This window comes from Elephas maximus, chromosome 23 (genome assembly GCF_024166365.1).
Source record: "Elephas maximus indicus isolate mEleMax1 chromosome 23, mEleMax1 primary haplotype, whole genome shotgun sequence".
Lineage (NCBI taxonomy): Eukaryota > Metazoa > Chordata > Mammalia > Proboscidea > Elephantidae > Elephas > Elephas maximus.
The window spans coordinates 65,195,073-65,207,968 of record NC_064841.1 but is presented as its reverse complement, the minus strand read 5'-3'; the positions used below and the strand labels follow the sequence as shown (position 1 = coordinate 65,207,968).

At 37.6% G+C, this 12,896-nt stretch overlaps 1 protein-coding gene across 7 annotated transcripts in view; it reads right to left on the bottom strand.

Moving 5' to 3' along the window:
- Positions 1-12,896, bottom strand: part of PCCA (propionyl-CoA carboxylase subunit alpha) — a 534,561-nt gene that overhangs the window by 109,165 nt on the left and 412,500 nt on the right. The gene's annotated exons all lie outside the window — the stretch shown is intronic.

The window sequence follows — 12,896 nt, the reverse complement described above, 5'->3', positions numbered from 1 at the left end:
TCCACTCCTAGGTAATATACCCAAGAGAAATAACAACATATGTCTACACAAAAACTTGTACACAAATGTTCAGAGCAGAATTTGTCATCATCTCCAAAAAGGTGAAAACAACCTAAATATTCATCACCTGATGAACGGATAAATGAAATGTGATATCTCCATACAATAGAATATTTTTTGGCCATAAAAAGGAATGAAGTACTGATACATGCTATAAGGATGAACCTTAAAACCATTACGCTAACTGAAAGAAGTCAGACACAGAAGACTAAATATTACATGACTCTATTCATATCAAAGTCCAGGAGAGGCAAATCCATAGGAACAGAAAGCAGATCAGTGGTTGCCTAGAGCTGGGGGGTATGGGAGGATTAGAGGTTTACGATTAAGGTTTATAGAGCTTCTTTTTGGAGTAATAAAAATGTTCTAAAAGTTATTGTGATGATTGTTGCACAATTCTGTGAAAAATTTAAAAGCTAATAAATTGTGCATTTTAAATGGGTGAATTGTATGTTATATAAATTATACCTCAATAAAGCTGTTAAAAAATGAGAGTAACAAAAGAAAAAAGAGGGACAAAAATTTCCTTCTTCAAAACTTGGAAGTAGTGCTTTTGTTGAGAGAAATTAAAGAAGACCTAAATATATGGAGGCATATATTGTGTTTATGGTTGGAAGTGTTATCATTAAGATGTCAACTCGCCCCCAAGTTGATCTGTATATTCAATGCAATCCAAATCAAAATCCCAGCAGGCTTGTGCTGTTGAAATTGATAAACTTATTCTAAAATTTAGATGGGAAAGCAAAGAATCTAGAAGAGCCAAAACAATTAAAAAAAATAAGTTAATCTGGAGAACTCACACCACCTGATTTTAAGACTTAGCACAAAGCTACAGCAATACAGTATAAGAACAGACCTAGACATTAATAGACCAAGAGAGTTCAGAAAGTGTCCTACACATAAATGTTTAATTGGTTTTTGTTAAGTGCCAAGGTAATTCAATGGAGATAGAATAGCCTTGTCAACAAATGGCAATGAAACAACTGAATATCCATATTTAAAAATAAGAAGCTTGACCCCTACATCGCCTTATATAAAAATCAATTCGAAATGATTAAACCTAAAACTATAAAACTTCTGGAAAAAAAAATGAGAGAAAATCTTTATGACCTTGGGATAGGCAAAGATTTCTTAGGCAGGACACAAAAAGTACAAATCCTACAAGAAGAAAATGGATAAACTGGACTGCATCAAAATTATAAACCTCTGCTGTTTGAAAAGAAAAAATATCAAGGCACAGGTTGGGAGCAAATATTTGCAAAACACATATCTGATAAAGAGCTTGTATCCAGACTATATACAAAATACTTACAACTCAGTAAGTAAACAACTCAATCTCTAAAAATGAGCAAAAGATTTGAACAGATACTTCATCAAAGATGGAGGAGTGATGGATGAGAAGCCCATTATAAAAGGCTGTACATCATTCAACATTAAGAAAAGGAAAATTAAAACTATAATGAGATAGCACTACACACCTATCTGAATGGCTAAATTAAAAAGTGCTAATACTAAATGCTCACAAAGATGTAAAGCAACTGGAATTTTCATGCACTGTTAGTAGGAATGCAAAATAGTACACCCACTTTAGAAAACCCAAGAGAAGTGAAAAGATCTGTCCACACAAAGACCTGTACAAGAATGCCTACAGCAGCTTGTTTATAATAGCAGAATACATATACCTCAATGTTTATATTAGCCCCAAACTGGAAACAACCTAAATATCCAATGAAATGATTAATAGGTAAACAAATTATGATATAGTCATACAATGGAAAATGAACCAGCAATTAGCCTCTTAAAAGCAATACACTAGATGAAAGAAGCCGGAGACAAAAGAGTATATACTACATGTATTCATTTATGCAATGAAAAAGGCAGGAATCATACGAGTGGTTGCTAGAGGCTAAGGATGAAGGGGGAGAGACTGATTAGGAAAAGGAAAAAGGAACGTTTTTGGGCTAATGAAAATATTCTAAATCTTTATTTTGGTGGTGGCTATACAACTGTATACATTTGTTAAAACTTATCAAACAGTACACTTTAAAAAGATATATTTTTCTGTACATAAATTAAACCTCAATAAACTTTGACTTTTAACAAAATTAAAACACAGGGATAAAATCTGCCAAATACTGGCAATAGTGTTTTCAAACCACTTTTTTATTTAGCTTCCCTTACTAATAAACTGATTACTATCCCTGAATTCTCTGCTACTGGGGTCCTAGGATGGCTGGAGGCAGATGTAAACTTGAGAAAGACAGAGAAAATTTCTTACAGACAAAAAGGTGAAATTTTTAAAAAGCCCCTTCCAAGCCCCTGTGGAGTGTATGAAGGAAAGACACAGAGGAAGAACGAAGAAATCAGATGTCAGAGTCCTCACAATCTCCTTTTCTATGTGGGTTCTTGGGAACAGAGTTGAGGGGTGGCAGTGGGTAGAGACTGTTGAAAACGTTCTGACAGGTATCAAGAACTCTAAAAATATTTGGGCTGGAGTTCTACTTCCAGGATATAGTCTGGGGGAGGCTGCAGGCTTCTCATAAAGGGCAGTACATTGGTCATGACATTCCCAACATGGTGTGGGAGCAACGGCACAGTATGGATGGAGAAATAGGGCTGGACAGATGAACCAAAGTACATCAGGATAGGAATCCAGAAGTTTCTATGTGTTTGTGAGATGACTATTGAAGGTTTGGATCAGGATGAAGACCATACAGTTTAGGGGACTTCCTGTAGGTAAATAATAGGGTCTACGGTCGCTATGAGTTGGAATGAACTCAACGGCAATGGGTTTGGTGTTTTTCATGTGTAGGAGAAGCCTTTACAACGCCTTCAAAGCCCAGATAGGATCAATCATTACTCAACAGTCACCAGGCCAGAAGCTTGCGGTAAAGACTTATAAGACAGTGCGTGTGTGTCTGGATCCTCCTCTTTGCCTCCACAGCTATGAGGTGGGTCTGACCACCATTCCCAGTTGGCACCCACTCACATGTACCCAGACTCCATCTTGATGGAAGCTGACAGGGAAGGAATCTGAAACACTACGTTACCTGAAAGAGACTGTTTAAACAAAAAGTGGCTAAGATCCTGTTTGTTCACAAATTTTTCCTCCCTCTTCCCCCTATTAAAGGTAGAGAATTTATGAGGAAGATAGTATGTGATAGAAAATTTAAATTACTATATTTTCATTGTACACATGATAGGTAATGTGTAAAAATTTGGAATTTCACTATATAATTCAAGCGAAGAAGCTATCATAACTCCAAATCATAAACTATGAAGCACATCTGCAAGTTTTAAATGAGGAAAGGGAACATGCTTAGTCATCACATGCCTTCCTTGACCTCAAGCAGTAAACCGACGTCTCCATAATTCTAACAGTACCGTAATGATTCTATTAATGCTATCATTAGATGAATGAAATGTAGGTCTAAGTATAAGCCATAGGAGAGGTAGAAAACAGTTTAACACCATAGAAAGGTAGGGGCAGATGGAACTGAAGAATTCTTGTTACTGTGTCATATATAGGAAACCCTGGTGGTGTAGTGGTTAAGAGCTACAGCTGCTAGCCAAAAGGTCAGTGGTTCAAATCCACCAGATGCTCCTTGGAAACCGCATGGGGCAGGTCTACTCGGTCCTATAGGGTCGCTATGAGTTGGAATCGACTATGGCAATGGGTTTGGTTTGGTTTTTGGAATGTCATATATATTGCTTGCACCTACTTCTTTAGCCATGGATAACTGAAGAAGCAGATGCAGAGCTGAGGTGGCATTTTATTAATACAACACAGAGAACCTGACATGAAGAACCCACCTGCCTTTTCACTGCCAAAAAATAAGGAGAACTGAGCCCTTGGGCAAAGGAAATAACAGATCTGGTGAGAGGGTATTCAGGTAATAAGCCCGAGGGGAAGCTGTAACCTTGCCTGTGCTTATAACTCCACTTTCCCCCTATTAAAACATAAACAATATTCAAAAAACAACCAATACTGGATCTTTGCATACAATGTACAAATACATTTTTATAAAGAGAAAAGGTAAGTTAAGAGCTTAAAACACAAGAATAATTACTCAAAGAAACACTGGAAGAGTTCAGAAAAATAATTCTCCAAAGTCTCAAAGGCAGCTGTAGGAAATACGACCCCTCTTTTAAAAGAAAAATGAGTTCAAAGAAGAAAAACAAAGGTTCAAAGGAAGGATTATAAAACAACAGAAGGAAATGAACATCAAGCTGGTAGAACTCAGAAAAAAATGAAGAGAAAAATAACATTATAGAGATAAAAGTCACATTAAGAAGCAACCAAAAATAGACTAAATGTGACTAAAGAAAAAAAAAAAAGACAAGGACATGGAGAATATGCTTTACGAGATCATGTAAAACAAAAGGAAAACACCAACAAAATAAAAACAATTTATAGGGAAGACAATAGCTACAAAGGAGAGAAAAATCAAATGCAAAGAATGAACAATAATCTTCTTCAGAAAGGCTTGAAAAGCAAAAAGAATGAATATAAATTCAAAGATATGAGAGGATAAAAATTTTCAGTAAAGACTTGAATTTGTAGACTGATATTCATTGAACTTTAAGACTAAAGAAGAATTATGTGGATATTAAGGCAGAAATAAGAAATCATGTACAAAAAAGAAAAAGCTGAAGTTAGTCTAATTTCTTAAGAGCAATACTGATACAGAAGACCTCAGAGCACTGTGGTCTAAATACCAAGGGAAAGAAAATGTGGCCCCAAAATTTTATACCCAGCAAAGATATCCTTAAAGTGTATTGTATAAATATATTTTCTCTAGCATGTAAGAACTTAGCATCCCTACTTTAAAAAATGAGGCATTTCTATACACATACTGATGTGAAACTATCCCAAGAAAATATAGAATAGTGTATACAGTGTGTCACCTGTAAAAATAAAAACTACATATATATATGCATGTGTGTGTGTACGTCTTTAAATGCATAGAATATCTCTGGACAAACACATAAGGGGAGCACAGTGGCTGAGAGACGAGGACAGCAGGGAGGCTTAGTTTTTACTGTAAACCCACTTGTACTTTATGAATTTTGTCCTGGATGCATATAGTATATAGAAAAAATTAAGTGGGGAGAAGGATAAGCACACTAAATTTTTCTTTTCTTTTCTTTTTTTTTAATAGTATGGGATCAATAGCTACTGTCAACTTTAGACATCTTATTGTGGATTTACTAATTTTATCTATAACAACCAATTTTATAATGAATTTCAAATAATGTCTCTTTCTTGGCTTACTCTTTCATTTGAAAATGAAGGATCTAAACCAGCAATGTTGAAAAGTTCTCCTAAGTCTAAAATTCAGAAAATAACCAATGGTTTTATAGCTGCAAAGCCCTTTTATTTAAGATGTATTTAGAAGTTAATTTTGTTGTTGTTGTGCTTTAGGTGAAAGTTTACAGCTCAAGTTAATTTCTCATTTAAAATTTTATACACATTATTTTGTGACATTGGTTGCAATCCCCACAATGTGACAGCATGCTCCCCCTTCTCACTCCAGGTACTCTGTGTTCATTTGTCCAGTTCCTGTCCTTTTCTGCCTTCTTGTCTTGCTTTTGGACTAGAGTTGCCCATTTGGTCTCATATATTTGATTAAAATATGAAGCACCTTCCTTATTTGTTGTTTTATAGGCCTGTCTAATCTTTGTCTGAAAGTGGGCTTTGGGAATGGTTTTAGTTCTGGGTTAGCAGAGTGTCCGGGGGCCATAGTTTCAGGGGTTCCTCCAGCCTCTGTCAGACCAGTAAGTCTGGTCTCTTTTCATGAATTAGAAGTTAATTTCTGATAAGGCAATTTACAATATTAGAAAGGGATTTTTGTTTTGCTCAAGTACCTCTGTTTGGGGCTGGTAGTATCTAAGATCCTTCCTTTAACAGATAATAACAGCTAACAAAGTAAGTCAAATTCAGATGCAACTTCTCTATTTATATATACTAACCTAAATATGAAGACTTCATAATTATGTCCTTACTTAAATAGGCCAGCACTCAAGTGCATCAAATTTACATTAATTACAACATTAATACTGTTGCCAGGTAGCTTTCTCTCTTACTTTACCAAAACTGAAGCCATGAGACCTAAGTCCTCTTCTTTTCCTGCATCATCAACCATCTTCTTTCCTTTATTCATATCTCATTTCTCTTCTGCTTCTTAATTTCAGCACTTCCCATCTTAAAGTCTCCACTGGCTACTTTCCCCTGCTTTCAAGCATGGACAAGACTCCCTTATTTTAATAGCATATGTGTTTGATCCAACATACCCTCTAACCACCAAACTATTTCTCTTCTTCTCTCTGGTAGCTTCCAGCACAAGGGGCTCTGTACCTATTTTCTCACCACACACCTTTCCCCATAACCTTCTACAATCTACAGAAAATCTTTATTTTGAAAGGTCACAAATACTCAGCAGTAATTTTAATGCTCTGTTCTTATAACTACTCTTTACCTCTCAGTAGCACTAACAGTACTGACTATCTCATCATCCTTCCCTCCTCGAACTCCTCCTTGTGCCAGACACAGAGCTACATGCTGGGGACAAGGCGGGGGGTGGGGGGGGGAGGGAGTACAGGAGACTTCCTGAGGAAGATAAACAGGGAATCTGAGTTAGACTAAAATATGAAGGAAGCCTTCTCTGAAGAGGTGATATTTAAGCTAAGATTCAGAGAAGAAGTAGGAATTAGACAGTGTGGTGATGGGTGGGTGGAGGGTGTTCCAGAAGAAATAACGTGCAAAATCCTTGAGGCAAGAAAGAGCTTTGCTTACATGAGACCAGTGAGTTTGAACACAAAAACAAAGGGGAGAATGGCACCCATAGAGTGTGGGGAGCAATGGCAGACTAAGGCAGACTAAAGGGTTTCAATTGCAAAGTGACACCAGCAGATCTATAGTTTTAAAGGTCATCTGGATACAGCTTGGAGAATGAATGAGATGGAAACAAGAAGAAAAATCACAGAGATCAGGATTAGGGTACCGGCACAAGAGAGAACTAGACGGATAATCAGAAGTGATAGCAATCATGGAGCCTAGCCCGGTGCCGTCGAGTCGATACCGACTCATAGCGACCCTATAGGACAGGGTAGAACTGCCCCACAGAGTTTCCAATCATGGGAGGAAAGTGGAAAGTGTAAATCCAACAATAAAGATGAAATAGGTACTTAGGAAAAGGGAAAAGAGTAAGTTTATTAGTGACACACAGCACACACAGCGCTGGACATCATGCACAAATCATGATACGAATCTGCCCTTGATATGATTTTCTCCAACAATCCTCAGCTGCTTTGATGTAGCCATAAAGAAGGTAGGGGGCTGAATTCATTTAAGTTTTTAGGACTGATGGAAAAATGAAGGGGTGAAAAAGTTAAGGGCATGTGTAAATAAATGATTGCAATTATAGGCCAGGGAATCTAAGTTGGGTAGAGGATGTGAAAACTGGAGTGGGGTCCACGAATATAAGGACTGATGGTTGAACCTGAGGTAGAGAGGGAAACCATGAACTGGTTGCTAATATTCCACTGCATGGGGTGGGGTGGGATGACCTGAAGGTTGCCAAGATCGATGACACGAGTTTCAAAGATAAAAAGGTTTTTAAAGAAGGGCAACAGTGGTCTAGAAAGACATTGGGAAGAAAAGCAAACCCTACTTCCCATTTCTGAGGTACATACATGAGACATGGAAGGGAAAAAACAAAGAAAAACACTACCTCGAGGTTTCAGTTAAGACAAGTAAGTGGCAGAACATTCAGAGAAGAGGTTGAGAATAGAAGGATGCTTGGTGATCACAAAGCAGGACGTACAGAGGGCACCGTAGAAAGATCTGACAGGAAGTGGAGAGCTTATGTAGTAGGGTATAGGAAATAGATTTAGGAAATAATGGATGACTTGAGGGGCTCTCAAATTCCCCAACTTCTCTCCATCTTCACTGCTACCAACTCAATCCAAATCTACCATTGTCTGTCACCTGGGCTACTATAATGACTCCAAACTAATCTTCTCATATATATTCTTACACATCTCCAACTGCTTCTCACTATAGCTAGAATAATTGTTTTTTTTTTTAATGTAAAACTGATCATGTTCTACTCTCCTCTACCACTTTTAAGATCCAAATCCCTACCATGGCCTACAAGGCTCTGCCAAATTTTGTCAAGCTTCCGTATTCTCTCCTGCTCTTTAAGCTTTAGCAACTCTGCAGTAGCTGTTCCCTCTGCAACTTCCTCAGGCTAGACTAAATCAGGCCCCATGTTACATGTTCTCATGACACCTGTATTTTTTTAATCTAGTTTGTAACTAAAATCTACGTTTACTTGTGGAATTGGATGAAGAGCTGCATGAGGGCAGGAGTTCTATTCTGCTCGTCATTGTGTCCCTAGCACAGTATCTAAAACAGAGTTGGGGCTCAACAAACGATAGTAAAGATTCGTTGAGTGAGAGGCACACAATATTATGTTGTGTTCGTATTTTGGAGGAGTGTGGGTACTGAGCCCTAACAGGATTCACTGTGATTTGGATGTGAGGACCAGGCTGTGAGGACAAATGATAGAACCTGTGCTACTCCACAGTCAGCTGCATGGTCAGTATTAGCAGACGCAATGAATGCTATCAGTTATGTTATCAGTGAGCCATGAGGCAGAACATGGCTCTTCATCAGAGGGAGGAGGTAGGCCTGTGGTTGGCTGCAGTATTAAGTGAGTCGTGTAGGTCTAGGTCCGGTCAGGTCAATGGTCCTCACCACCATACTACCTATGGCCACTGAGTCTGTGCTCTTAGTGGCCTCACAAATATGGATGTTCCCCAAGATTTAATCCTTGACCTTCCAGCATGCCACACTCATTTCCATAGAGCTCTGTCTCATTTAATTCCGTGATTTTATCATCACCCTATGCTATGATATGTACTGCTGTATCTACCTAGAACAGTCTGTTCACATCTTTTGCCTAATCCTTAACTGGACTGTCATTTTATTATTGAGTTGTAGGTACTCTTCATATATCCTGGACACTGCCCTTCATTAGATACATGTCTCGTGAATATTTTTCTGCCCTAGGGCAGCATTTTTCAACCATTTTTTCATTATTCCCCCTAGCCCCAAGGGCCTTTTTAAACATGAATTTTTTCTTGATCATCCATGTACCATCAGAGTTTAATACCACAGATAAGTTATATATCTGTTTATGTACTGTGACCTTTTTATGTACTTTGCTCCCCAAAACGAATTTTTGTGTTTATACTCTTTTCCCTAAATGATTTGCCCTAGATTTAATACTTCTTTCCTCTTCCTCTTAGTACCTATTTGCTTCCATTACTATAGAACTCAGTGTTTATGCTTATTGCCTACTCTAATTACTGAGTTTTTGAAAGGCAGAGACTATGTCTTATTCACCTGGATATTCATGATACCTAACACCAAGTCTACATAAAGAAATTGCTCAATGCATTTTTAAAAAAATATTTTATTGTGTTTTAGGTGAAAGTTTTTGCAGCAAATTGGATTCCTATTCAACAATTCACACACAAATCATTTCATGACATTGGTTACTATCCTCACAAGGTGTCAGCACCCACACCATTTCCACTCCACCTGCCCCTTTTCCAAGTCCTGGTGGCACAGTGGTTAAGAGCGCGGCTGCTAACCAAAAGGTCTGAAGTTCAAATCCACTAGCCGCTCCTTGGAAACCCTATGCGGCAGTTCTACTCTGTCCTATAGGGTTGCTATGAGTCAGAATTGACTTGACGGCAATGGATTTTTTGCCCCTTATCCATCCATTCAGTCTCCCTGCCCCTCCTTGCCTTCTCATCTTTGCTTTTGGGTAAATGTTGATCATTTGTTATCGTATAGTTGATTGTTTAAAGGAGCACATTCCTCACAGGTGTTATTGTTTATTTTTTAGGCCAATCTATTATTTGGCTGAAAAGTGACTTCTGGGAGTGGCTTTGGTTCCAGGTTAACAGGGTATCTTAGGGCAACAGTCTTGGGGGTTCCTCTAGTCTCTGTCATTCTAGTAAGTTTGGCGTTTTTTATGTTGATTCATGTTTGTTGAAGAAATCGACTATTGAAAAAATACTAAATCAATTTAGTGAAAATATATTTTGTGTATAGAATAACTGAAAAAATGATATAACGAAAGAAGCTTATCAAATTTAAAATTAACACTCTTATCTATTCCCATTTACTAACTCTTAAACTGATCATTTAGAAACCAGAGATTATGGGGCAATAAAGCCAGTTTAAGAATGACTGAATGGAAATCATGCCAATTTTTGAAAAGTATAAGCTCCAAAAAAGAGTTGTAGTACTGCAACCTTTAATGTAAGGATATCTCTCACTATTACGTTATCGTTTCAGAATGTATTGGAAACCCTGGTGGCATAGTGGTTAAGTGCTACAGCTGCTAACCAAAGGGTCAGCAGTTCGAATCCACCAGGTGCTCCTTGGAAACTCTATGGGGCAGTTCTACTCTGTCCTATAGGGTCGCTATGAGCTGGAGTCGACTCAACGGCACTGGGTTTGGTTTTTTTTTTTTTTTTTGGTCTTTAATGTATTTACTTAATTGATTTGAACTAGTCACGGCAGGGCTATGGTGGGTAGAATTCATGAAATTCATTTCAACATGCTCTATTTTCTGAAAACTTTCCCCCAGCTTAATTAAAGAGATCAGTTTAGTTAAAAATTATCCATAATAAGAATATGACGTCAAAAACAATAGTTCAAAAACTTGATTTCTTTCCTATTTCAAGAAGCCATTTTCCCACATTTAATAATCTACCTCTAACTTTGTATTCCATTAAAGGTATTTAACTGCATTTCTGATATGAATAATGCTGGTGTGGAACATTTTCCACAAGTTGTTTGGAACATTCAATTTTCCTATCTACGTAATCAAAAGGGAAAAAGAGAGCACACACCCTAAATTAATTTGACATTTGAGAGAGATTACTTACATCCTTTACCATTTACAAAAAAAAAAAAAAAAGCACTTCCTCAGAGTTACCTCATGGCACAGTTAAAATATTACAGCTCCTGAAACCCTGGTGGTGTAGTGGTTAAGTGCTACAGCTGCTAACCAAATGGCTGACAGTTTGAATCTATCAGGTACTCTTTGGAAACCCTAAGGGGCAGCTCTACTCTGTCCTATAGGGTCGCTATGCATCGGAATAGACTCCACGGCAATGGATTTTTATTGCAATAGGGCACAGTGGCACAACGGTTAAAAGCTCAGCTGCCAACCAAAAGGGTCAGCAGTTCAAATTCACCAGCCACTCCTTGGAAACCCTATGAAGCAGTTCTACCCTGTCCTATAGGGTCACTGTGAGTTGGAATCAACTTGATGGCACTTAACAACAACAATAATATTGCAATAGTCACCGGCTTAACAACTTTTAAAAAATTTTAATCAACACTAAAAAAAAAAAAAAAAACCCCACTAATCAACACTAGGAATATATTAATCGACACCATTAATCAACACTAGGAATATAAAATTCGTTAAGACAAAATATTTCTCAAATAGCATTTCTAAAAATAATAAAAATTTGGGGAATGATCAGCTGTACGAAGTACTTTGATTCATCAGGTCAGTGTCTTTTGTTATACATGTATTCTATAAATGTAAAATAAGGACATGGTTATTCCACCGTTTTAAAGAAATTTTGTTCACATTACCTTGCTTCTGGGGCCCTGGTAGCACAGTGGTTAAGAGCGTGGCTATTAACCAAAAGGTCAACAGTTCAAATCCACCAGTCGCTCTTTGGAAACTCTACAGGGCAGTTCTACTTTGTTCTGTGGGGTTGCTATGAGTCAGAATCCACTCAATAGCAAAGGTTTTTTTTTGTTTTAATCTTGCTTCTATTTCTGAAAGTCATGAAGGATAAAAAAATTAAAATGCCATTATAACAAAATATGTACCACTGTAGGTAAAAAGGAAACACCGGTGGCATAACGGTTAAGTGCTACGGCTGCTAACCAAGAGTCAGCAGTTCGAATCCACTGGGCGAGCCTCAGAAACTCTGTGGGGCAGTTCTACTCTGTCCTACAGGGTCACTATGAGTCGGAATCAACTCGACGGCAGTGGGTTTGGGTAGGTAAAAAATCAAGTATGTTGACCAAATTATACTTAATTTTTAGAAAGGAATAACTAGCTCCTGCTCCTTTAATAGGCCTTCATAGTATATCTTAAAAATGATTCAATTGCACAAAAAGTACAAAAAGATCTGCAATTTTATTTGACCATTAGGCTGGAAAGGATCCTGTTGTTAGTTGCCACCAAGTCCATTCCAACTCATGGTGACTCCATGTATACAGAGTACAACTGCTCCACAGGGTTTTCAAGGCTGTGATCCTTTGGAAGCAGATTGCTAGGCCTGTCTTCCAAGGTGCCGATGGGTGGGTTCAAGCCACCAACCTTCTGCTTAGTATCTGAACACTTTACTATTAGCACCACCCAGGGACTCCTGTTTTACCTGAGAAATGAATACTGAAGCAAGTAACTTACAATTAGTAGATCTACTAAATAATAGGAAAACTGTGTGCTTCTTACTGTTAACTTCTTAACTTTTAGAATTTTTTAAAAGTATATTTGTGCTTCGTATATCTAACAGCACAGTTTATATAGTTTATAAACTAGAGTTATGTTAGATGGATTCCAATTTAATTAACGCCATGGTATATAAATTCCTTCGTTGTTGGGGAGTGTGATATTGTAGTCCATCTATTCGATATAGAATTGAATAGTCATGTTTTTTGTTAGCAGTAGTTAGAGATAAGATAGAGAACACCTTCATCCGTAGAATAGTCTTCTTTTAAGATA